The sequence below is a fragment of the Pleurodeles waltl genome, chromosome 7, assembly GCF_031143425.1.
Source record: "Pleurodeles waltl isolate 20211129_DDA chromosome 7, aPleWal1.hap1.20221129, whole genome shotgun sequence".
In the NCBI taxonomy this organism is placed as follows: domain Eukaryota; kingdom Metazoa; phylum Chordata; class Amphibia; order Caudata; family Salamandridae; genus Pleurodeles; species Pleurodeles waltl.
This window is the reverse complement of record NC_090446.1, coordinates 385,338,912-385,365,900: the sequence shown is the minus strand read 5'-3', so window position 1 is coordinate 385,365,900 and position 26,989 is coordinate 385,338,912. Positions and strand designations below refer to the sequence as shown.

The window sequence follows — 26,989 nt, the reverse complement described above, 5'->3', positions numbered from 1 at the left end:
AACTGTATGTCGCAGGAGTGCATGGGTTCAAAAGGTGGACCCATAAGTCTAGTTAGGACAACATTTAGGTTCCATGAAGGAACAGGTAGTGTTCTTGGTGGTATAATTCTCCTAAGGCCCTCCATGAATGCTTTAATGACTGGTATCTTATATAGGGAAGTTGAATAGGTAGTCTGCAGGTATGCAGATATTGCTGCAAGGTGTATTTTAATGGAAGAGAAAGCTAGGTTAGATTTTTGTAAGTGAAGCAAGTAACCCACTACATGTTCTGGAGTTGTGTGTAATGGTTGTATTTGATTAATATGGCAGTAGCAAACAAACCTCTTCCATTTACTTGCATAACAGTGCCTGGTGGATGGCCTTCTGGCTTGTTTTATGACTTCCATACATTCTTGGGTAAGTTGTAAGTGCCCGAATTCTAGGATTTCAGGAGCCAGATTGCTAGATTCAGCGATGCTGGATCTGGGTGTCTGATCTTTTGGTTGTGCTGTGTCAACAGATCTGGCCTGTTGGGCAATTTGATGCAGGGTACCACTGATAGGTCTAGCAGCGTTGTGTACCAGGGTTGCCTTGCCCAAGTTGGTGCTATCAATATGAGTTTGAGTTTGCTTTGACTGAGTTTGTTTACCAGGTAAGGAAGGAGAGGGAGAGGAGGAAAAGCGTAAGCAAATATCCCTGACCATTTCATCCATAGGGCATTGCCTTGGGATTGTTTGTGTGGGTATCTGGATGCGAAGTTTTGGCATTTTGCGTTCTCCCTTGTCGCAAACAAGTCTATCTGAGGTGTTCCCCAGAGTTTGAAATAAGTGTTCAGAATTTGGGGGTGAATTTCCCATTCGTGGACCTGTTGATGATCTCGAGAGAGATTGTCTGCGAGTTGATTTTGGATCCCTGGTATAAACTGTGCTATTAGGCGAATTTGGTTGTGAATTTCCCAATGCCAAATTTTTTGTGCTAGCAGGCTTAACTGCGTGGAGTGCGTCCCCCCCTGCTTGTTTAGATAATACATTGTTGTCATGTTGTCTGTTTTGACGAGAATGTATTTGTGAACTATTATTGGTTGGAAGGCTTTTAGTGCTTGAAAAACTGCTAGAAGTTCTAGGTGATTGATATGCAGTTTTGTTTGATGTACGTTCCATTGTCCTTGTATGCTGTGTTGATCGAGGTGTGCTCCCCACCCTGTCATGGAAGCATCTGTTGTTATTACGTATTGTGGCACTGGGTCTTGGAAGGGCCGCCCCTTGTTTAAATTTATGTTGTTCCACCACAGAAGCGAGAGGTAAGTTTGGCGGTCTATTAACACCAGATCTAGAAGGTGACCCTGTGCTTGAGACCACTGTGATGCTAGGCATTGTTGTAAGGGCCTCATGTGCAGTCTTGCGTTTGGGACAATGGCTATGCATGAAGACATCATGCCTAGGAGTTGTAATACCATATTTGCCTGTATCTTTTGTGTTGGATACATGCGTTGTATGATGGTGTTGAAATTTAGAATTCTTTGTGGACTTGGAGTGGCTACTCCCTTTGATGTGTCTATTATGGCTCCTAGGTATTGTTGTACCTTGCGCGGCAGAATGTTGGATTTTGTAAAGTTGACGGTGAACCCGAGTTTGAAGAGGGTTTGTATGATCTGATTTGTGTGATTTGAGCACTGTATGAACGAATGGGCCTTGATTAGCCAGTCGTCCAAATATGGGAACACATGTATTTGCTGCCTTCTTATGTGTGCAGCGACTACCGCTAGACATTTGGTAAAGACTCTTGGTGCGGTTGTTAATCCGAAAGGCAGTACCTTGAATTGGTAATGTATTCCTTTGAATACAAACCTTAGGTATTTCCTGTGCGATGGGTGTATTGGTATATGGAAATAAACATCCTTGAGGTCTAAAGTTGCCATGTAGTCGTGTAGTTTTAGCAATGGCAATACTTCTTGTAGTGTGACCATGTGGAAGTGGTCTGATTTGATGAAAGTGTTCACTACTCTGAGGTCTAGGATTGGTCTCAGTGTTTTGTCCTTCTTTGGTATTAGAAAGTACAGTGAGTAAACTCCTGTGTTTATTTGTGTGTTTGGCACTAATTCGATTGCATTCTTTTGCAATAGTGCCTGCACTTCTATCTCCAGGAGATTGGAATGGTGTGTTGTTAAATTTTGTGCTTTTGGTGGTATGTTTGGAGGGAATTGTAGAAATTCTATGCAATAACCATGTTGGATAATTGCTAGAACCCAAGTGTCTGTAGTGATTTTCTCCCAAGCTTTGTAATAATGACCTATTCTTCCCCCCACTGGTGTTGTGTGGAGGGGGTGAGTGACATGTGAGTCACTGTTTAGTAGTAGGGGTTTTGGGGCTTAGAAATCTTCCTCTATTTCTAGGGAATTGCCCTCCTCTATATTGTCCCCGAAAACCTCCTCTATACTGTCCCTGGTAACTGGACGGTGTGGCTTGTGAGGTGCTGGCTTGTGTGCTTTGACCCCGAAACCCCCCTCGAAAGGGCGTTTTACGGAATGTGCTGTAATTCCCTCTGCTCTGCGGGGAGTAGAGTGCGCCCATGGCTTTGGCAGTGTCCGTATCTTTTTTGAGTTTCTCAATCGCTGTGTCCACTTCTGGACCGAACAGTTCTTTTTCATTAAAAGGCATATTGAGAACTGCTTGTTGAATCTCTGGTTTAAATCCAGACGTTCGGAGCCATGCATGCCTTCTGATAGTTACAGATGTATTAATTGTCCGTGCAGCTGTATCTGCAGCGTCCATGGAGGAGCGTATCTGGTTGTTGGAGATGGTCTGTCCCTCCTCAACCACTTGTTTTGCCCTATTTTGTAAGTCCTTGGGCAGATGTTCAATGAGATGTTGCATCTCGTCCCAGTGGGCTCTGTCATAGCGCGCAAGTAGTGCCTGGGAGTTCGCGATGCGCCACTGGTTTGCAGCTTGTGCTGCGACTCTTTTACCAGCTGCATCGAACTTGCGGCTTTCTTTATCTGGGGGTGGTGCATCTCCAGATGTGTGAGAGTTGGCCCTTTTCCTAGCTGCTCCTACAAAGACAGAGTCTGGTGGCAGCTGTGTAGTGATGAAAACCGGGTCCGTAGGAGGCGGCTTATACTTTTTTTCCACCCTTGGTGTGATTGCCCTACTTTTGACCGGCTCCTTAAAGATGTCTTTTGCGTGCCGGAGCATACCAGGGAGCATAGGCAGGCTTTGGTATGAGCTGTGGGTGGAGGAGAGTGTGTTGAATAAGAAATCATCCTCGACCTGTTCTGAGTGGAGGCTTACGTGGTGAAATTGTGCTGCTCTAGCCACCACTTGAGAGTACGCGGTGCTGTCTTCTGGTGGAGATGGCTTTGTAGGGTATGCCTCCGGACTGTTATCTGACACTGGGGCGTCGTATAGGTCCCATGCGTCCTGATCTTGGTCACCCTGGCTCATGGTGGTGTGAGCTGGGGAGTGTGATGGAGTTTGTGCTGGTGAAACGTTAATCACGGGCGGAGGAGAGGGTGGTGGTGTAACTCTTTTCACCACTTTTGGTTGTGGTGTTTGTTCCGTCTGGAACTCCAACCTTCTCTTTCTCCTAATGGGGGGAAGGGTGCTTATTTTTCCTGTCCCCTGCTGAATGAAGATACGCTTTTGCGTATGGTCCACATCAGTTGCTTGTAGCTCTTCCTCAAACCTATGCTTCTGCATTTGGGAGGTTAGCGAGTGCTCTTCTGTATAAGAGCCTGAAGCTGGGTCGCTTGCAGTCTGTTTCGGCATCGAAACTTTGTCTGCGTGTTTTTTCGGCTCCGAGGTGACTTTTTTCCTTTTCGGGGCCGAAACCTCTTGGCGTCGATCTGTTTCGGTGCCGCTGTCTCGGCGTCGAGCCGTGTCCACACCGGCATCTCGGTGTCGAGGCTTGTCTCCAGCACTTTCTCGGTCCCGAGAAGGCTGCGTGCCGGTGTCTCGACCGGAGTCGGACGATCTCGGCACTGTTTGGGCCTTTTTCGGTGCCGACGGTCGGTCACCGAATTTATGGGTCGAGCCATGGCCTGGTGGCAGTGGCGTCCCCTGGGCCTTGTAAATGTTCCTCTGAGTGGATTTCGACGTCTTACTCACGGTTTGTGTATCGTCGAATCCTTCGGAGTCTGAGTCTTGGATCGAGAAGGTACCTTCCTCTTCTTGTTCCTCGAACTCCCGTTGGGCTGTCGGAGCGGACGCCATCTGAAGTCTTCTGGCTCGACGGTCTCGGAGTGTTTTTCGGGACCGGAACGCACGACAGGCCTCACAGGTGTCTTCGCTGTGCTCAGGTGACAGGCACAGGTTGCAGACCAAGTGTTGGTCTGTGTAGGGGTATTTATTGTGGCATTTGGGGCAGAAACGGAACGGGGTCCGTTCCATCGGCGTTCTTCAGCACGCGGTCGGGCCGACCAGGCCCCGACGGAGGATCGAAAAAACTACCCCGAAGGGCACCGGAGCTCTTCGATCTTCGATGCGGTGTGGAATCTAAGTACGCCGATCCCGAACGCAACAATACCGACGAAAATCTTCCGAAATTAGCTAATTTTCCGTTCCGAAACTCGGAGCGACAGGAACACGTCCGAACCCGATGGCGGAAAAAAAACAATCGAAGATGGAGTCGACGCCCATGCGCAATGGAGACAAAAGGAGGAGTCACTCGGTCCCGTGACTCGAAAGACTTCTTCGAAGAAAAACAACTTGTAACACTCCGGCCCAACACCAGATGGCGAGCTATTGCAGAACATGCGTATCTACAGCGACAGATGCCATCGAACATAATGTTTTGATGCAAGCTTGATAGCCCAGAGCTCCAGAAGACTGATGTGGAGTCTAGACTCCGCCAGAGACCAGACACCTCTCATCTCCCCCTTCCCATGTGGCCGGCTTATCCCAAGAGTGACGCGTCTGTCACTACTGTAAGACTGGGTTGAGGAAGGGAGAGAGATCTGCAGTTGACCCAATCCTGACTCAAAGCCACCACCTCAGGTCTTTTGCAGCCCCTCAGAGATCTGGACCATGTCAAAGAAATGCTATGCCCACTAGAACTTAGGGTCCCACTGCAGAGCCTGCATATGCCATCTGGCATGTGTCACCAGCAGGATGCAGAAAGGACAACAGGCCCAGCAGCCTCAGAGTCATTCTCACCAAAAATCAGGATAGAGACTGAAACATCGGAGTCATAGCCTCTATATCCTGGACTCGATTTTTGGGAGGATAGGCCTGAAACTTCATTTTGTCCCGAACAGCTCTGAGAAGGAGTCAGGTGTGACTTTGGCATGTTTATAGTGAACTCCAGAGTGTGAAGAAGGTTTGCCGTAGTCTCAACCTGCGCTGATGAGCTGCAACCACCGCCATCGCTTTTGTAAACACTCAAGGGGTGCTGGTAAGGCTGAAGCGGAGCACGGGAAATTGAAAGTGCTCGTGACCTACCGCAAATTGCAATTAGCGCATGCGGGCAGACATGGAAGTAAGTGTCCTGCAAATATAACGCTCCCATCCAGTCTCCTGGGGCAGACAGGACCTGAGCCACAGAGAGCATTTTGAACTTCTCGTTCTTGAGGAAGGGATTGAAGGCCTGAAGGTCTAGGATAGGATGTAGGGCCTTGTCCTTTTTGGGCACCAGACAGTAGCAGGAATAACAACCACAACCTACTTATGGCGCAGGGGCCCTCTCTATGGCTCACTTGGCCAAGAGAGCCACGACCTCCTCATGGAGAAGTGCCAGATGATCCTCCAGTAAGCGGCCGTAGGATGGAGGCATGGCCGGAGGGACAGTCACGAAGGGGAGGGAGTAGCCCCTTTAGATGATGTGCAAAACCCACTTGTCCGTCGTTATGGATTCCCAGAGGGGCAGGTGATGACGTATCCTACCTCCAACTGGTCCGAGATAGGGGAACAGACTAGGAAGGCTTGGTGGCTGCTGCAGGGGCAGGGGTGGACTGGGCAGACCTCTGGATCCCTGTCCTACGAGCCTGTGAATTCCATTTCCCCGGCCACGCAGGGGCTGAGTAGCATGGGTGGCACGGCATGGTCGCTGGGAAAGGGACCCGACATGTAGCCCCCTTCCATGGGCACGAAAGGGGCAAAACGTGAACTGTTGTGGATGAGGGGCAGTCAAAATACCAAGGGACCGAGCCATAGCCTGGGACTCCTTGAGCCTCTCAAGCACCAAGCTGCCTTGTCTCCAAAGAGACGGGTGCCATCGAAGGGCATGTCCATAAGGGTTTGTTGGCCATCCCTCAAAAAACCAGATGTCCTCAACCAGGCGTGGCACCTCAAGAGTCAGTCGTATTCAGCCCACATTGAATAGTGAACTTCGCCGTATCTCTCCCATCAGCAACAGCTTGTGAGATGACAGCCCGGGCCTCCTACAGGATCTGTGGCAAGACTTGCATGACTGTAACCCACAATGAATGGGTACACCGACCCAAAAGGCATGCGGTTTCACTGATCGCAACATCAGACTGGAGGAAGAAAACATCTTCTTCCCAATTTGGTCCAGTCTCTGATTCCCGATCTGGGGGAGTGCAAGGGAATGCATCAGAAAAAGAGGAAGCCTGAATCACAAGGCTTTCAGGTGTGGGGACAGGAATTCAGGGTAATTCGGGGCGAGCCAATGGCAGCAGGTGATTGTCCTGTTCACAGGAGCTCCTGTGCTGGGTCTGGACCAGGTACCCAGAAAGACATCAATGAGGGCTTCATTGAATAGGAGTAGAGGCTCCGAAGTGGAAGCTCCAGGTTGAAGCATCTCTCTCAGTAGGTTAGTCCTGACTGCTCCAGAGGGCAGTTCGAGGCCAAGGACCTCAGCCGCCCTACTGACCACCACTGAGTAGAAGGCTCCCTCCTCCGTAGCCACGGTAGGAGGAGAAAGTATGCCAGCATCTGGAGAAGTATCCAGACAACTGGCCTTGCAAAATTCCTGTTCCCGGTCCATGTTAGGGTCATCCAGCTAGTATTCATAAGTGTCCAGCGACCCCCTCCAATCCCTCCTCATACTCGTACCCATACGAAAAAGGGTCCAAATATTACATGGGGTGAGTAGGACCGTCAGGCTCTGGGTTATCAGGTATTAGGATTGGGTCAACGTCGATTGTGGGCCCAACCAACCTCATGAGTGTCAACAGCTTAGCCGGTGCAGGCTAAGGTCGCAATGGTACGACTGGCATCAGTACAGATCCGATAGAGGATCCAGAGAGGTCCTTGGAGGCTGAAGCTGCCAGCGTGGAATCCAAAGGACACAGGGGCCAAACCCTCAGGGCCCAACGGCACCAAATATGAGACGCATGGCCTCACAGAACTCCTTTAGTTGGGCAGGGGTAGCACAGCTCCCGGAAACTCGGAGCAGCACAGAGTGGACCGAGAAGTAAGCTCTGCGGATGGAGGCCTTGAGTGCCGACGCTCATCCCACGTCGCATTGGCTGAGCGACGGAGTGAAGTCGAAGAATGTCTGGCTTTCTTCGACTTCTCCTTAACCAAGTGACCCGAAGACTTAGAGGAAGACGAGTGATGGTGACTCCACAAGCGGTCTCAATCCCTTCCTCTCGAGCGGGACTGGGAGCGATGCAGAGGCAAGCGCCAGACTGGCAAGAGCTTTAGGGACGGCTCCCTCAAAGCCTTCTGGTGCATGGCCCCGCACTCGTAGCACGACTTCGGGTCGTGGGCACGCTCCAAACATTTTAAACAGACCCAGTGCGGATTCGTCACCAACATCATGCGGTGACAGTCTTCGCACGGTTTGAACTCGGTCTTCACCAAAAGTCACACAAAAAACAAAAACTGTCGAATTTGGTAAAAAAACGACCAGGGTAGCTCTCTCCGGATCAGCACGTGGCGTGGAAAGAAAAGAACTGATGTCACTGCCCGAGGCAGCGCCTATATAAGACCCCAACATCAGGGCGGCGACCACAGCGCCAACGACGGAGGCAGTTGACTGGCCCCACCTGATGGCGTGCAAGGGTACTGCTTGAAAAAAAATCTCCGGATCCAGTCTGACCCCTGGAGGAAATTCTAAGTTAAGGAATCTGCAACTAGAAGTCTCTGTCAGATATTTACCATTTAACCCTGAGATTTTTATTTTGCCAATTTTATCTAAAATATGTACTATGTAGCCACAAAGGAAGATAGATACAAAGGAATAAAAGCAAAGGCAGAATTGAAATTTTAATTAAAGCAACTCTCCCAATCAACTTAAGAGGTCGTAAGGTCCGTCTCTCAAGCAACACTTTGATCTTATTAAAGGTTACGCTGTACTTAGGTGGAAAACATTCGCAAAATTATTAGTCACATAGGTTCCTAAATACCTTATGGGGCACTGATTGTCAACTGGCTGGAAGATCTGATTTAGTTGCATTGAATAATAAAAATTCAGTTTTTGCCTCCTTCATCTTGTAGCCTCCTATACTCGTAAAGCCCTTGATTTCATCAATAAGCCTCTGTATATTCCCACTCTCCGCCTTTAGATATAGTATAACATTGTCGGAGAACAGCTTTATTTTAGACATACCTTCTAAAAGAGGCAAAATTAGGTAATTATTTTGAATCCTTATTACTAATGGCTCTATAAACAATGTGAATAGAACCAGGGACAGAGGACACTCCTGGTGAATGCCTCGATTCATCTTAACTATCCCTACCTCCTTAGAGTTAACAATCACCTTTGCCTCTGCTCCCAGATATAGATTCTTCAACATAATTAGGAATTGATTTGGAAACTCAAGCTTCTCCAAAATGAAAAACAGTGCCTGCCGATTCACCAAATCAAATGCTTTTTCTGCATCCTTCATTACAATTGCTGCTTTCTGTTTGTTGATTGAAAAATAATCTATTGCTTGCATTAAAAACTGTGTATTAGCTGCCATCGCTCTTTGGGCCAAAATCCCACTCTGATCCCTGTGTATTACCGCCTGGGCCCCCACAGCGACTCAATAGGCCCACATTTTTGTAAACAACGTATAGTCTGCCTTTATCAAACTTATTGGATGGTACGAGTTGGCGTCTGTCACACAATTATCTTTTTTGAGGAAGCTGGTTATTTTAGATTCTTTCAATTAATTAGGGACTTCTATTCCCTCTCTAACTTGATTGAACAATCTTGTTAAAAAAGGAAGGAGCTCCTTTAAAAACATTTTGTAAACTTTTGATGGTATACTATCACTCCCCGTGGCTTTTGCCTTTGCCATCTTATTAAGGGCATTAACTACTCTGGACACCTCAATTCTATCTGACAAGACAGTTTTTTGATAACTCAAAAGTTGAGGCAGCTGAAGTGTCTCAAAATATTGTTCAAGTTTACCTTGGGGGACAACCTCAACTTCTTCATATATATGCCTGTAGTGGCCTAAAAACACCCTCACAGGTGTGCTTTCCTCATACTCTAGCCTTCCTGTAGCTGGATTTTTCAGCTTACTATTCATGTGTCTATTCTTTTGGATTTTTGTTGATCAGGCCAACTATGACTCTATTTGTTGATTTTCTTCGCATAGCTTCTGCTGAAAGGCTCTACCCCCCAAAATCTCCTCTACCAGAAACACGTGCCTTAGATCTTGTTTTGCTTTTGACAGCAGGTCTATCTTCTCTCGATATTCTGCCAAGGCTGTGGTGTCACCCTGAATGGCCAACATATCACTGGTAGCCTTCTCAACAGCCTCTGAAGCTTCTGAATTAGCTCCAGGAAAAGCTAACTACTCCCTGCTTTATAGGCTAAGACTTGCCCCTTAAATGTGGCTTTAAACGACCGTAAAGTCTGATGCAGTATTGCAATTTATTCATAAAAATTATTTGATAAAAACTCTGGACTCATTCAACTGGATCTGATCTGAAAGCTGGGATCTATCAAAATGCCACCTTGGTCGCACCTTTGGGCGCAGCTCTATTTGAAGACTGACTACCGAATGATCAGAAAAATAATTTGCAATCATGTTCACTGCCCCCATTTCACTGAACTAGTTACAAGAAAAAACTCTAATCAAGAAGCAGATCTAAATCGATTTGAATAACATGTATATTGCACGCATTCTGTGTGGTCTACCCTCCAAGGGGCAACTAGCCTAAAGTCCTGCTTCAAAACTTGTAGCAGCTTAGCTGTTTTTGGTTTCAGCTGCTTTTTCGCTTAATATGAGGTGTCCCTTTTTAAATCTTGCATAAAAGTGAAAACATCCCCTAGGACTATTATCCTCTTTGCTTTCATGACTAAGTCATAGATTTATCTCAATGGCTGTGGATCATCAAACACATTCCCATAGTATTTTACCCTAACAAAAGCCTTAACCCAAATCCATCTGTTGTGGTTGTCCCTCTCTACCTCTTTTATTTGGCATTCTATAGAATCCACGAAAAGAATTGATACACCACTCATGGCAGCCCCTTTTGAGGCGAAGTAGGCTTGAGAGAACTTTCCAGGGAGACACATTTTAGGGTTAGGACATTCAAAATGTGTTTCCTGCAAATAAATTACATCAGGACAGTAGGAAGAAAGTTATTTAATTAGTGTGCTGTTTTTATGCTTGTTCCCTAGTCCATGCAGGTTAAAATTTTAACACATTGCATTACTCAAAAACAAAAAACACAAAACATCCTAGTATCCTGCAATCACTGTATGAGTCCTTGCCATTACTCAATAACATAATCTTCACAGTCAACTTCAGCCCATTCAAACTCCTTACCCTGCTCATTTTAGCTACTCTCACCCTCCACCAGCATGCCTTTCTCCCCCCCATCCTTGGATCTGGGGGCCCCCCACCTTCCCCTCCAAGGTTACCTGCCTTCTAATGGTGCTCTGTCACATACCTTGCGTTTGTAGTGTGCCCCCTCCCTTCTCATCCCCAATGACAGCTCACCCCACTGTGAAGCAAAACACCCTAGAGACCATACCACCAATTCTCAAACCAATTTCTAAATTAAAGACATTCAGGATTTTGGCAAGAAAAGCCTGTGCTTCCTCTGTTCTCTGAAGCACATGAAATCTGCTGTTCACAAGAACGTCAAGTTTAGATTGCTGAAATAACGAGGCTTGGACCCTCAAAAGCTTGAACTCTTTAGCCAATTCTAAAAAAGCTTTTTGACTTTGGGTCACTGTTATTGATAGATCAGAGAACACTCTCATAAGAACCTTTTCTGATAGCGGGAATCATCTTTTGTTAATCGCCACCTTCAAAATCTGTTCTTTATTTGGGTAGTCAGAAAAGTTAACCAGAATTGGTCGAGAATATTTCGTGTTTACGGGCTGAAGTGCTGAGACTATGCGCAGTCATGATTGTCAGGTCTGCTGGAGAGTGCGCTAAGATATGTTTCCTGATGAGAGAATCAATCAGCTATGTTACACTCTGCATTGACCCTTGGGACTCACTTCCTTCCGGAATCCTGAGAAATCGAAGGTTTGAGCGCCTTGCATGGTTTTACATTTCTTCCAACTTACCTTCTAAATAGTGAATCCTTTTTTGCTCATCCTGTACTTCATTATTGAGGGAGCCCATTTTGTCTTCCAAATCTGATATTCTCTGTTCTGCTTCTTGCAGCCTTTTCGTATATTGCTCAAACTGTTTAAACTTCTGCTCAATCTTAGTCAATCTTTGCTGTAGTTTTCTGAGCCTGCTGCTGCATTAGTTCACCTATTTGTACCAAAATTGTCTCGAAAGAGCTTTCGCAGACGCTACTTGAGATATGGACTCCATGCTTATTATATTCTTATCACCCTCCTGGCCGTCGGTACATAGAAAATGCATTCCTGAATTATCAATCCGAGCCTGTACTGCTTCTTCCATCAGACAAGCTGGTACTTGAGAATCAATGTCTGAAATGTCAGAGCTTGCTGCTTTCTAAAACAGAAGATGTTCCTTGGCTCTCGTTACTGAACCTGAGCCTATACCACGGGCGAAAACAACTTCTATATCTCTGTTGACATTACCCTCTTTACTCAATTGTTGCACTTCTATAGAAGTCACATTGTGGCCCTCTTTATGTCCCTCCTTTTGCCGATCTGTAAACTAAGTCATTGGCTGCTCTGCTTGAAGGAGGCTAGAGACTGGAGCAATTGGTGTAGGGTTGAGTAGTAAATGGTCTGGCTGCACAGATTGCCTTAAATTAATCTCTTGGCTGGGGGATGAATGTCTTACCACCATAGTACCACTGTCTTTCTGACCCACAGCCCTATGGGCCGTCACCGCCAAATGTCCTTGCCCTGACCACCATTTTTGCTTTCTGTGCTGGAGATAGGATCTGGCCAGTGGCTGGTGATCTTACATTTGGTTTCTTCATATCAATGACAGTATCGGTCCCCACAAAAATTCCTCAGGCTGAACCTTCTTGCAATGACTCCTTGTGGCAGTCAGTCGATTACCTCAGGGAAACTGAGGCTGGTCAGCTTCATGTTTTTCAGCCCGTCTGCTGACTCTGTTGCCGGGCGGACTCCTTCTCAGACATGCACTAACCAGCCAGTCTACCTGAGACCGTCTAATCTACCAGGCTCTGTATTCCGCCCGCCTCCTCTCCTTGGCTGCAGGACCCTTTAGCAGGACAGTATGCCAGAACGCCGGAATAAAAGGACGCATAGGCATACGTGAGGGCAGGATTACAGGGAGACATCCCCTAGAAGCAAGCCATGTAGGCTCCACCTGCTGCCACTCGAACTAGGTCTTGATAGGCTTTACATGATGCTCTTTATCATTGGACATGCTAGTATTTAAACTCTTTGTAAATAATAGGTGTATTAAATGTTCAGAGGTTCTAATGTTTATAAGTATCAATAGCAGTCCTATGACTCAGAATGCAACAAACTGTTTTTAGGGTCCAGCCTAGGATAGCATGTGCGAGCGCATGCGTATCTCTTGCGAGACGCTGTTGTATTTAGAAAAGGCCTTTGAGCCCACCTGTTGCTTATCATTTGTTGGCTTGCCTAGCACTCTTCTTTTTAGCCATGCAGCTGGTCATGGTGGCATATCATCATTTCCGTTCCTGTCCAGAAAGCAGGGACCAAACACTGACTGATTCAATTAAATCATTGCCCGTCCACTGCTCCCTATGTGATTGAGGTACTATTTTGGTCTTTTTAACTTCTATGGCCCTGCAAATAGAATGCTTGTGACTGGCAAAAACACACCCAATAGGACAAACAAAATTGTAAAGTTATATTTTCTACAGCTAACTCTTTCCTTTTAGTTTGTCAAGTCTTCTTTTCTCACTTTGAATTTGTGTTTTCACTTGTATTTGCTTGTGGGCGTGGTTCTCAAAAGATGACTATTATCTTGTTATAAATATTACAAAGCAATTGTGTCTTTCTTATGTGTAATTTTCGAAATTATGCTTTAACACATAATCATGCAGTACGCTCAAACCACCTCAGTACAATCCAATTTGCCCCACTTCAATCCAAACCACTCACCCCACTCCACTGCAATTCACCACACTCCAATCCTGCCAACACCCCCAACTCCAAACCAAAACAATCTCCCCAACTCCAATTATAAACAATCTGCCCCCTTCAGTACAGAGATCCTAAGCAATCCGCCCCAATCAAACCCACAACAATTTGCCCCACCCAATCCAAAACAATCTGCCGGCTCTAATCCAAACCTATTGTTCCTACTCTAATCCAAAACAATCTGCCCCATTCTAATCCAAAACAATCTGCCCAACTCCAATCCAAAACAATCCACCCCACTCCAATCTAAAACAATCTGTCCAAATATAATCTAAAGCAGTCTGCCCCACTCCAACATACCCCACTCCAATACAGCAATCCAAAACAATCTGCCCCACTCAATCCAAAACAATCTGTCCCATTTAAATCCAAAACAATCTGCCCATTCCAATCCAAAACAATCTATCTGTCCCACTCCAATCTGCCCACCCCAACCATAAACAATCTGCCACACCCCAATACAGCAATCCAAATTCTCTGCCCACCCCAATACAGTAATCCAAATAATCTGCCCGACCGGAATACAGCAATCCAAATAATCTGCCCCACCAGAATACAGCAGTCTAAAACAGTCTGCCCCACTCCGATCCAAAACAGTCTGCCCCACTCCAATCAAAAACAGTCTGCCTCACCCCAGTCCAAAACAATCTGTCCCACTCCAAATCAAAACAATCTGTCCCACTCCAAATCAAAACAATCTGTTCCACTCCAAATCAAAACAATCTGTCCCACTCCAATCTAAAACAATCTACCCCAGTCCAATCTTAAACAATCTGCCACACTGTAATCCAAACCTATCGGCCCCACTCTAATCCAAAACTGTCTGCCCCACTCCAATCCAAAACAATCTGCCCCACTTTAAACTAAAACAATCAGTTCCACTCCAATCTGCCCCACCCCAATTCAAAACAATCTGAACCACTCCAATCAAAAAATATCTGCCCCACTCCCATTCAAATTTATCTGCTCAAATCCAATCCAAAACAATCTGTCCCACTCCAATCTGCCACTCCAATCCAAAACAACCTGCCCCACCCCAAAACAAAACAATCTGAACCACTCCAATCCAAAACAATCTACCACACTCCAATCCAAAACAATCTGTCCCACCCCAATCCAAAACAATCTAACCACTCAAATCTCAAACGATCTGCCCCACACCAATCCACGCATCCCTTACTTTTATTGTCTTCCGAAGATTCACAAGGGCAAATCGCTTCCTCCTGGTCATCCCATTGTTTCCGGGATAGGTTCTGTCCTTGAACCCCTTTTGAATTTTTGCAATCATTTTTTGCAACCTATTGTGAGAGAATCTTCCACATTCCTGAAAGATACTAAAGATGTCCTTAATTTGATTGCCTCTATCAATGCCAACGATTATGTGCAGGCCCTTATCACTTTTGATGTAGCTGCTCTCTGCACTAACATACCTCAGAGTGAGACATTACGGGTAGTAGAGGACACTCTTAACAATAGACCATGGTCCTCAGCCACTCCAGTTGAGTTTATTATGCAATGTGCCACCCTAGCCCTTACTGAGAACTTCTTTTTGTTTGAGATTCAATTGTACCATCAGATACGAGGGACATCTAAGGGGAGTACCTTCGCTCCCGCCTGGCCTGCTTATACAAGTATCACTTTGAATTTTGCTATATATTCAATAACACTAATCCCTTTTTTGGTGGTATCAGGTTTTGGCGTTGTTACATTGATGACATCCTTGTGATCTGGCAAGGCTAGATTCAAGAGGTGGATCCTTTCCTACTATGGATCAATGGCTTGGGTCCTTTTTGGAAATTTACTTCCACCATTTCTTCCACTCATATTTCATTCCTGGATTTAATGATCTCTATCAACTAGGGTAAATTTGAAACACAAAATTGACTGACCGCAATAGCTTACTATTATATGACAGTCACCATCCTAGAGCTTTACGTGATAATTTACCTTATGGATAGTTCCTGAGACTTCGGCGTAATTGAAGTACTACAGCAGCTTTTGAGAAACAAGCAGATGACCTGTCAATGAAGCTACATGAACAACACTACCCTCAGAAGATCATCAACAATGCCTGAAAACGGGCTCACAACAACAATAGAGAGGCACTGCTGTCAACAGCATTAAAAGAGACTGACAAACGCCTCACCTGTGTCTCTACTTACACCCTTCTTTCCAACATCTTGAAGAAACTGATAGTCGATGGGGGATTCTCTGTAGTGGTGGGGTCACTGTACCTAAACCCCTCTTGCTTTAAAAGATCTACTAATATTAAGGATTGTCATGTATGCAGATTCACCAAAAATGTTGATGACTAACTTGGACCTCATTGACACCTGGCACCTTCTGAGACATACAAATTGTAACACCCGGAACTGCATTCACATGATCATATGCCCATGTGAAATACGGTATGTTGGGATGACAACAAGGCCTGTTAAGGTCAGGATTAATGAACACCGTAGTAATATTAGATGCAGACGTTTAACCACCAAATTGAGTGCCCATTATTTAGATGTAAACCATACCCCTGATGGTATACAGTGGGTTGTCCTCGACTCTCCAAACCGCTCCTCTAAATCCCTTTTAGAAATGGAGTAACGTTGGGTCTTCAAATTGGGGACGCATCTCCATGGTTTAAATTATGATATACCATGGTTGACCGTTTCCTCTACTTGGTCAGAGCCTTATAAACTTTTGGTCATGACACTTCCCCTATTTTTCCACCAGATTCTCTACCCTTTAACCTATTTTACCAATTTGATATTAATTAACCTGTATTGGGGTTCTTTTTCATAAGTGCATACTTGTTTTTGACTGAATAGGTGTTTATTCAGTGTGGGTCATTTTTCCCTGTTTTTTGGATTTTACTAAGGGATGTCTATTTTTCCTTATTCCATCTGACTAGCACATACCACATCATGGATCTTCCTCCCTGTTTCTGTTTGAGTTTTCTCTACATCAGTGCATATCTTGTAGACCATTCGAACTAGGCTACGTTTGCACTTTAGATGTTGCCTTTTCATTGGATACTTTACCTTAGTATTTATTTTGATACCCCTGGTGACACAACAGCAGTCAGTTGCTTGTTTCTATTCATTCCCCTCAATGAGGATCTTTTAGTCCTTCTACTATTTTTACCATCTAGTACGAGCGTAAATTATTGGGCATTTAGATGCTGTTCTGTAACTGGATACTTTTCTTCAATATTTATTTCAATGCCCCAGGCTATACGACGATAATCCAACGTTTGTTTCTATTTTATCACCTCCTTGAGAATCACTTGGTCTGTCCGCTATTTTCACTACCTAGTAAGAGTACGGCCTCTTTCATTTGAAGCGATATGCCAATAGTCCGTGGTTTATTTATTTTCATGCACCTCATTGAGGATCCCTGGGTCCCTCTACTATTTTCACCACCTAGTAGAAATACAGCCTCTTTCACTAGAGGCTCTCAACTGATTGGGCGCCCCTCACACTGACCTATCCATTTAACTGGGAGACGCATTCAGTATTACAATCTTCAGGAACGTGGCCCGGGGTAGGTCTCCGGACGGACTGACGTCTGTAACTGTGAGTACCATGACTGTTCCAGTACCTTTGATATGTATTTTTGTAGTCCTGTCAGTAACTTTGTATTAAAGTCATGTTATTTGAGCACCTCGAAGAGCACAACATATTCTGATTTGCCATTCGATTTTACTGGTACTTCTTTTTGTTGGGTACACATACTTCCATAGCATTCACGACCTTGCGAGCATTTTTGAAGACAGAGTCTTGGCTGTATATTGTGGCCACACACAGCCACAGGGACCTTTTAGAGGTCCACCTTTCCGCCATGCCGGAGAGTTGTTTTTGACGCATTTATTTTTTCCAGCCAGTGCAGCCTAATGTTTTAGCTGCACAACGTTTATGCTTTCTAAAAGAACAATAGCCTATGAATCCTTCAGAGGAGTTCTCTTTGATGTACAGTGTGCTATATACATTTTTTTGTCCTTTCCCATAACATCACAGTGTGTTTTTTTGCCCTTTACCTTTCTTCCTTATCCGGATACAACCTTAGCCTAGTGGCACGCCTTGTTCCATGGAGCTGAGTCCCTAATTAAGGATAGGTAAGCAGTGTCTTGTTCCTATTGAATTTGTTTACTGATCACCTCATATGATAGCATCATTACACTGATTGGTCTGTTATTTTCACAGTTCCATAACTTTTATTTTTTGTACCAGTTGTTCTATCATATAATAAGATGCTATGTTTCATTTTTCCATCCACAGGCTCTTCTAGATCACATCCATCTGATGTGAGACTTCCGTGAGTAAATTAACTCATTTTTTGTTTCGCTTTGATTTCTAAATACTTGGCACAATTTCCATTGAGTTCATAAATAAGTTCAGGTGAAGTTATTGCTGTTTTTGGTCCTGAAAAAGCGCCATATGATCCGATTGGACTAGTGTGAGGCGCGAAACATGTTGACCTTTTTTGTTGGAAGTTCCTTCCACCTCGTTTTCAGTAGAGTGTGGGTACATTATTTCCTGTCTACTCTACATTGTTTTTAACCTAGTCAAGGATTCTGCCATATTCAATAAACCATGGTTTGGAGGTTCATGAGGCAATTGTAATTTTCCTGTCTTTTGTCTCCTGTATGTTTCTTTGTCTTTGCCAGTAGGTTTGGGTCTATTCCTACGTGCTCTTCACCGTGGCACATACCATCAGTTAAGGTCTCCGTCAAAGAGCCCCCCTGCGGGGCCCGTCAGATATTGCAGAGCCAGTCTGACGACAAGCCACCCTATGATGAAGCATGGCATCTAATAAGATGTGTGAGGGTTTTGGCTCCTATATATAGAAGTGCCTGGCAAAGTTTCTTCTTCTTACATAGTTTTTGGAACAGTATATTTTTGTTTAATATTAAGATTGTTAGGGAGAGTGTACACTGGCCCATTGATTCTCCCTGTCCACTCTACTCCACCCATCCACTCTAGAACACTCTACACCAGTAACTTTTAGCCATGCTGAACAGCAGCCACACTGATGTACAACATGTCAAAAACACATTGTCACATTCAAAAGCTCTTTTGAAGAGAGGAGATTGTGTATTCAGTTATTTCAGGAATATATCCATACCTTGCTGTTTCATTCTTGTTAAGTTATGGAGTTGTGGCCATCTCTTTCCAAAACACTGCGTTTCGGGAATAATCTCAGCAGGGGTTTAACAGAGTCATTGATCCAGGGCCTTATGATTGCTATAGTGCCCTAAGGTAGAGGCCCCTTGACAGATTTTGGAAAAGGGCAATCCTTTCGCATTATGCCACGTCTATGATTCTGGCATAAGAATCAGATCCACTATTGCCTGTATAATTGAATTAGAGAGGACGGAGATTGGCTAAGGATCTGAAAATGAGACAATACTCCTAGAAACCTGCTTCCAACATGTGCAACTCAGGCTAGGTAAGTGTCCCCAGCTTCATCCTCAGCCAGTATCTCAGACAACTCTGTGGTTCCTGAAGCTATGCCATTGCTGCAGTTCACATTACGGTGTTTAGTATCCATTTTAGGACTCCTACAGATTGCATTTTTTTTTATTTGAGATTGAGGCATATTGTGGATGCCTCCTCGAGTCACAGGTGTCGAGACATATCTACCTGTCCCACCCGATGGCAGATTATGAGTGCAAATACAGATGGCACTTTATGAGACGAAAATGCACAAACGCATTCTCTAACATGCATTCTGCAGTTTTCAGCATGAACTACTCGGAAGTGTTACGAATTGGACAGGAGAGTTAAGTTTTAATTACTCCCCAACAACTACCGTCAATTAAAAAAACACATTTACAGGCTACATCACACATAATATACTTCTCTATGCTTAAAACGTATTCCCGGTTTTCTACTAAGTACAGCACAATGATAACCCTACCTGTAGAAAACAAATATTTCACCGTTTTCAACCAGGATAGGTTAGGGAAAACAAGATCCTTACTATAATAAGCAAGCTGCCAATGGGAAGTGAAAGCATGGTGAGTCTGATTTAGAAAACACAGCACAGAAACCCATACACATGCGAGCAACATGGTGCCGTCGTAGAGGAAGCGGTTCATCGGCCCCGCCCACCAGGACCCAAGCAGTCAGCCGCTGAACCTGCGGCCGAACGGTCGCAACCGAAGGCGCGGCCCCGCGAGTGTACGCCACCCACAGAGAGCTCGGGGTGGAAACCGCGGATAAGAGGAGAAAGCGAGGCGGTAGCAGTGGCGCTCGGGAGGAGGACGGCGAGCGCCTCGTGGATCGCGAAATGGCAGAAAAACTGGCAGATTCGGGCTGTATCTCCCCAAGAGACTCAGCGCTCGCCTAGAGCCCGATGAAACTACAAAGGCGGTAGGACTCGACAAAGTTGTGTGAAAATCGCTCTTTTCACCCAGAGAAGAGAAGGATTAGTCTGAGCTTCTTGTTCTTGCCTCTCCTAAGTGATACATTTATGTCAAGCCTGCAGTAATAGTGTGGAGAGCATTCTCAATACTGGTATAAAGTCGTAGACTGGTAATTAAGCCTTCTTCTCCCCCTCTTTTTAATACGGATTAAATGGACTGTTAAATCAGTTGCTAAGTAACCCTTACAGGCTAATATAGCTGTGCGACCTGCGAATATTTTTACATGTTATTTTCGCTCAGGGCCAGGGAAGAGCAGGGCGCCAAAGAAGGGGGGGGAAGAGAATTAAAAGGCTTGTGGACTCCAATGCTGTCGGGCGTACAAGTAGATTTATCACGGCATTTAAACACCTCGCTATGGTTTCTGAGAAATGTTACGAAACAAAACAAAAAATAGTTGATGCATTAACGATAATCCGCGGTTCAATCGGACGTTTTGGGTCACTATCTCTCGTGTTTAAATTAAATATGGCACCTAAGGCTATCCGGAACCCTGGAGATAAGAATGAAGGAACTAAGATAATGCGTACTGGGAGAGATAAAGTAGAATCAGCACGAGTAAATAAACGTCCGACATCAACAGCAGGCAAATCAGCTGGGAAAAATATGCCAATATTAGGGAAATACGTTAAGATAAGTGACAGTAATACCTCTTCACTGGAAATCAAGGGAAAGGGTAAAAGCCATGACTTTCTTTTCAGGCGGGGCACAAGACAGTGTCTCTGCAACCCCCTCCTCTGAAAATAAGGACACATTAGGTGAAGAATCCACTCTCCTGAATATTACTAGCAGGGAGTTATGCACTGAGAATAACGAACCCTCCGCTAAACCTATACAAGTCACTGACAATATGCCGGAGATTAAAGCTGGGGAGAGCAGAGTAAAGAAACTGGGGAACAACCATCCCCCAATGCAACAATTTGATCAGAGCGAGCACCCGGAGCCGCGAAGGAGCTATAATTTTAACGGGATCTATCGCGGAAAGAGTGGATCAACATGAAGCTCATGGAAGCCCTAAAAGATGGGGTAAAACTACAGGGAAAGATTCCCAACTCCTGGATTGGGGCAAAGATAGCAGTGATAAATTTTATTCTTTGACAGAAGAGTCTGATCCCAGCAGTACTGACTACAGTTTAAGTGAGTCTGAAGACAGCGAAATATCGTCAACTGGAAATTTATCTTCAAGCAATGAGCTTACAGTGCGGCAACCACGCCGACAGCGGAAAACCGTGAAAATACGGTCCTGTTCTCAGGAGGTCTCTGAGAACTCGATATCTCTGGGCGGCAAGACTTTGAAATGGGATTACTCTGGTATTGGGCTTGCAGATACTCCTGCCCTAAGTCACCAGGGCCCAACTAACGGTAAAATGGAAACAGAGACAGGAGCTCGCCCCAACAATCCGTCCACGATGGGTACTGAGGCTGGGATGCTGCAGTCAATATACAGTTCAATTAAAGAGCTGCAAACAGAGACTAGGATCGAAAGCTGGCGTGCAAGGATCGCCACAAAGAGGCTGCAGGGCTCGGTCCGTGAGGTTGTAAAATCATGCACAGAAATCGAGGCGAAGTTAGGCTCAATGGAAGAAAGAATTGTCGCAGTTGAGGAGGAGGTTTATACACTTAAAGAACAGAGTGCTATAAGGAACGAACAATTGACAGATGTTATGTGGAAAATGGAGGATTTCGAGAATAGACAGAGAAGGAACAATCTTCGATTTCTGGGCATACCGGAAGGGCTAGAAGGAAGTAATATACGGACTTATATGGTCAACCTTCTGCGCGGGGCCTTCCCGGAGCTGGAGAACTGGGATTGGGAGAGCGAGCTGCAGAGGGTGCACAGGTTCCCGTTAACTCGGCGGGAGGGGGGCCAACGAGCAGACTCCAAATACCCTAGAGCTATCCTAGTTTATTTTGGAAATTATTTACTACGATAGGAAATTTCTGTCAAGGCTCGCCCCAATACTCCACGCACGGTGGATGGGGTCACCTTCTTCACTCGCCCTGATTTCTGCCATGCTACTGTTGAGCGGAGATGGCGGCTTAGACAACTTATTAAACCTTTTTCAGACAAAGGAGGGGAGGCATACTTGTTGGCCCCTTCGCGACTCAAAACAGTTATGAATGGGAAAGTAAAAATGTTTACGTCAGAAATTAAAGCAAAGGAATATCTGATGGAGATTCAGTAATAGAGTATAGAGATATATGGAAGATAAAGGGGTTTGGGAGACTGGTGGGCGGGTGGGCCCACTTATACACGACACCAACATCCAGGCCATTATTGGTCTGATTGCTCAACAGAATGGGGGGCGGTATGGGAGCTTGGAAGGGGGATGGAGGGGACTGGTCTGGGGTGGAGGAGGGGGGAAGGGAATGGGGGAAGGAACAGGGAGGAGGAGGGGAGGGGAAGGGATGGGAAAACATGGGAGTAAAAAGGAAAGGAATGGACCAAGGGAAGTATCAGAATGGAAAAAAATAGGAGTGGAACAAAGGGAGAAGAAAACTCGAGAGAGAGAGAGAGAGAGACGCTAGATCCCAAAGATTGGTGGGGCGCGGAAGGAGAAATGGGGAGAGAGGGTAAAAAAATTAAAAAATGAAATAAAAAATAGTGGATGGTTAGGCTCCGAATTGCTTCAGTAAACATATGCGGACTTAACGACCCTCGTAAAAGAAGGAGAGTGGCTGAGGAGTTAAAAACCTTCAGGGCAGATATCTACTGTTTACAGGAGACACATGTGGAATATAATAATATTGGATGTCTTGGCTCACTTGGTATGAGAGTGGTAGTCAGATCAGCACAAGAGGTCAGAAATAAAGGGGTGGCGATACTAGATCGGACGCATAGATTAAACTTCATAAGGCAGAAGGCGGGCAGGGGAGGGTGATGGGTAGTTGTAGAGTGTAGCTATGGGCATGGCAGTTTTACACTATGCTCTCTATATGGGGCAGTAACGGACGACCCAGGCGTTTTAGATACCCTCGCTATCGAGCTAGCAGGATGGGCCCCTCCCTATATTTTATGTGGTGATTTTAATTTTAACGGCTCCTGGGAGGGACTACAGGATGTACTGGTGCCCATAGCAAAGAAGTACCAGGGGCGTAAACCTCGGGTATATAAGGCAATGGTCTCCATCCAGAAAGAACTAGGATTAGCGGATGCTTGGGCGAGATTATGTAAACCAGACCCCGGATATACTTATTATTCGGCTCCTCATATGAAATTAGCACGACTCGATTATTTCTTGTCCTCTCCCGTATTGTTAAATCAGGGAAGGATGGAGTATTGTTAAATCAGGGAAGGATGGAGTTATATCCACGGGTTGTATCAGATCATAATCCCCTAGTATTGGATGTGGAATTGGACGGGCTAGAACCAAGGGCTAGGGGATGGACATTTGAAAGGGGACTCCTTAAGGACCCGGAATATTGCAGGCATATGAGTAACTGGCTAACTGAATTTCTGGGGTTCAATCAAGGGTCAGCCCCAGTGGAGATAGTTTGGGACACCCTAAAGGCAGGAGTACGAGGTGAAACATTGAGTTTTAGTATTAAAAAGCAGAAAAACGCCCAAAGCATAATACGGGATCTCCAAACGAAGTTAAGGGCATTAGAAAGACAACTGGTCATTGCAATAGAAACTGGAGGTGACATAAAAAAGGCTCAGGAGGAAGTTGTTATAGCTAAGGCAGCAATCAACGAGATTATGGCTCAAAGAATAGCAGAAAAATATTTAGCGCAACGGGAACAAGGGTATGAGTTTGGAGAAAAATCCGGACGCTTGCTAGCAGTACGGGCTAGTCAGAAAGCGGCATCCGGGATCATCAGAGAGATTGAAGATTGGCAAGGACAGACAGTATCAGCAGCGGATGGAATCAGGAAGGTGTTCCACAGATACTATATGGAACTATACGAGGAGACGTCCTTATGCCCTGAGGAAGATATGTTGGAATTTTTAAGCCCCATCAAAGTCAATAAGTTATCTGAAAGCGATATTCTACATATGGGAGAGCAGATAGATATTTCAGAAATTGATAACGCATTGAGTGATCTCGCCACAGGAAAAGCTGCAGGCCCAGACTTGATTCCCTTAGAGTTTTATACAACTTTTAAAGCAGTACTGCTCCCGGTAATGATAGAACTATTCATTCAGGTCCAGAACGGAGGGTTAACCCCTCCATCATGGGATATGGCCAATATAGTAATGTTTCTGAAGAAATGGAAACCCTCATTAAATCCGGCATCATACCGGCCAATTACATTAATTAATGGTGATGTCAAAATATATTCAAAGATACTGGCCGCACGATTATCTATGGTTATTAGGAAACTAGTCTCCCCCAGACAGCATGGGTTCGTACCAGGAAGGGATACTACTGATCATATTCGGAGAGTCATCGCACTCTTTGATACTACTGCAGTAGCAGAGGAACCTATGGCAGTCGCATTATTAGATGCAGAAAAAGCGTTTGACCGGGTAAACTGGAAGTATTTGTGGCTTGTAATGGAGTATTACGGGTTAGGGAAGAAATGTATTCTAGCAGTCAGGGCTCTATATAAACTCCTGACAGTGAAAATACAACTAATGGGGGGACAATCTGAGAGTATACAGGTTAGGAGAGGTACTAGACAGGGATGTCCATGCTCTCCCCTGCTATTTGCTTTATATATAGACCCCCTGCTAAGACAGCTAGAAGAAAATAGCAGGATCCCACCGATTCATAGGCAGGGATGGGATACAAAAGTGTTGGCATATGCAGAGGACATAGCTATAGTAACCCCTGCCCCTGACTCGGCATTGAGAGAGGTTGAAGAGGTGTCAATGAAATTTGGAAGATTTTCTGGATATCTCCTAAACAGAGCTAAAACGCAGCTATTGACGAACGTATATACAATTACCCAAGACATTCGAAGGGTGGATCAGGCAGTATATTTGGGGATAAATATTACACCAAATATAGGAGAAATTGTCAACTTGAATTTGGATCCCATACTTGCCAAAGCCAGGAAGGATATGTGAAGATGGAATAATCTACATCTGACTATCATGGGGAGGTGTAATATGGTAAAAATGATCTTCCTCCCTAAACTGCTATATCTGTTCCGTGCTATACCACTGAACTTTACTAATTCTAGATTTAAAGAGATAGATAGGGTGGTCATGAGATTTATTTGGGCATATGGTAAGTGTAGAAGAGCAAGCAAATTCATGTCTCTCCCCCGAGAAAGAGGGGGCTGGTCATTACCAAATATAAAATTATACCAAATGGCAGCAGCCTTCCAGTATATGCGCCCATTATGGGGTCCTAAGGAAGAAGGGAAAGCTGAAGCGGACTGCCCTAATAGTTACGAGCTCCAGATAGGAGCAGCAGCCAATGGGTGCTTGGTAACATTTCATGAGCCCGGATATTACAAGAAAACTCGATATAAGGTATTGGAAGCAGCCTATAAGTGTTGGAAGTCATGGTATAAAAAGAAAGGATTTGGCCGATATAACTGGTATACCATGATTGAGAAGAATCCATCACTCCCTGAAATATTTAAGGATAGATATATGGCAAGCTGGATTTCTTTAGGCATAGTGAGGCTAGGGAACTTTTTTGACAAATCTGGGCTCAAGGCGTTTTGTGATCTACAGGAGCAGTACGGGTTAGAGCGTAGAGATTTTTTTAAATACCTACAAATACGAGATTTTCTTGCGAGGAAAACAGGGGGTGTGTATGGTTTTAGGAGCGATCAACTGTTGAACGAGATTTTGGCCAATCCCAATATATCCATCAGGTCAATCTATCCATTATTGTTGGCAGAACAGCCTGACAACCTAGAGAAGAACAAGGAAAGGTGGAGGGAAAAGTTGGTAGATGGGAGTAATAACTTTTTGAGGTCATTAGAGTTGGGACACACTATTCTACTCTCTTCTTCCCTGCAAGCGCAACACTATAAGACTATGCTTGATCTGTATCATACTCCAGCTAATCTTGCCAAATGGGGTAGTTTATCAGGAACAAATTGCCCAAGATGTGGGTTGTACGGAACAGACATTGTACACATGATGGCTACATGTGGGGAATTAAGGGGTTTGAGGAAGGGTATTCAAAAAGTCTTGAGAGAGGTTTTGGGATGTGATTTGGTTCTTACCCCGGAGATTATGATTCTAGGGACAGCGGGGGAAGTGGGCAGCCCATATAGTGCATTTGTTTTTGTAGCTATGGCAGTGTATCGAATATGTATATCTTCTGCGTGGCTGAATGCACAACCTCCGTCCTGGCAGCAATGGCTGGCTAGATTGCTGGCTGTATATTATCTGGAGAAGGCATTGTACGAACGCAAGGGGAAGCACGCCAGGAGGAAAGGGAAGGCAATATGGGGGTCATTTCAGGACTGGATTCTTGCCCATAACGATTAACGTTCAAACCAATCAGATTATTTCCCCCCCCCCATTATGATTAATTTTGTGTCGGCCAAAATCTGTGTTTTTTTTTTATTTTATACTCAATGTAAACTGATGTTAGAGTATATTGGTTTATTTGTTGTATGATTCCTTTCCATAAAAAAAAAAAAAAAGAAAGAAACCCATACACATATCCAAATAGGATTCTGAACAATGAGACAAAACGTGTCAAAGTGAGCAGTGGGTTGGACCATGTGGAATAATCTAGAAATTAAAAAACACACAGCTGGTTTGTCACTTTTACATCTCCTCCAAAGAAAGCTTATTCAAGGGCAAAGTAGGTCATGTCTCTTCCCAGGCTGTTCAACACATACGATAACCTACCAAGGTTCCCGTTTTTTTTTTTTTTTTTAACTAAAGCAACCTGAACTAGATATCTTTCTCTGCCCCAGGACTGCAGACATGGGCAGTAGACCTCTGAGGCATGAAAGCGCGGTACTGGGTGCATATTCCGTTCAAGCAGCGGCATGCCCAGGCCCATTACCACCCTAAGCACAAGCGTTGAAAATTGGTTTTCCCCAGGGACATCATCTGTGCCCTAAGACTGTGTTCATCTGCAACACAAAGGACACAGAAAATGGGTATTGTATTTTTCAAGCGTCAGTACATCCACAAGAGATTCACCTTTTACTGCCACGATTGCATTACTTTAAAAAAAAAAAAAACTCTGGGACAAAAACACAATTGGTCGACCTTGGTTAGTCAGTGCTTGTGCAGCACTAAGAATC

At 44.9% G+C, this 26,989-nt stretch overlaps 1 protein-coding gene across 1 annotated transcript in view; it reads right to left on the bottom strand.

Moving 5' to 3' along the window:
* The window catches only part of UQCC1 (ubiquinol-cytochrome c reductase complex assembly factor 1), a 704,652-nt gene that overhangs the window by 38,946 nt on the left and 638,717 nt on the right, over positions 1–26,989 (bottom strand). The window lies entirely within an intron of this gene.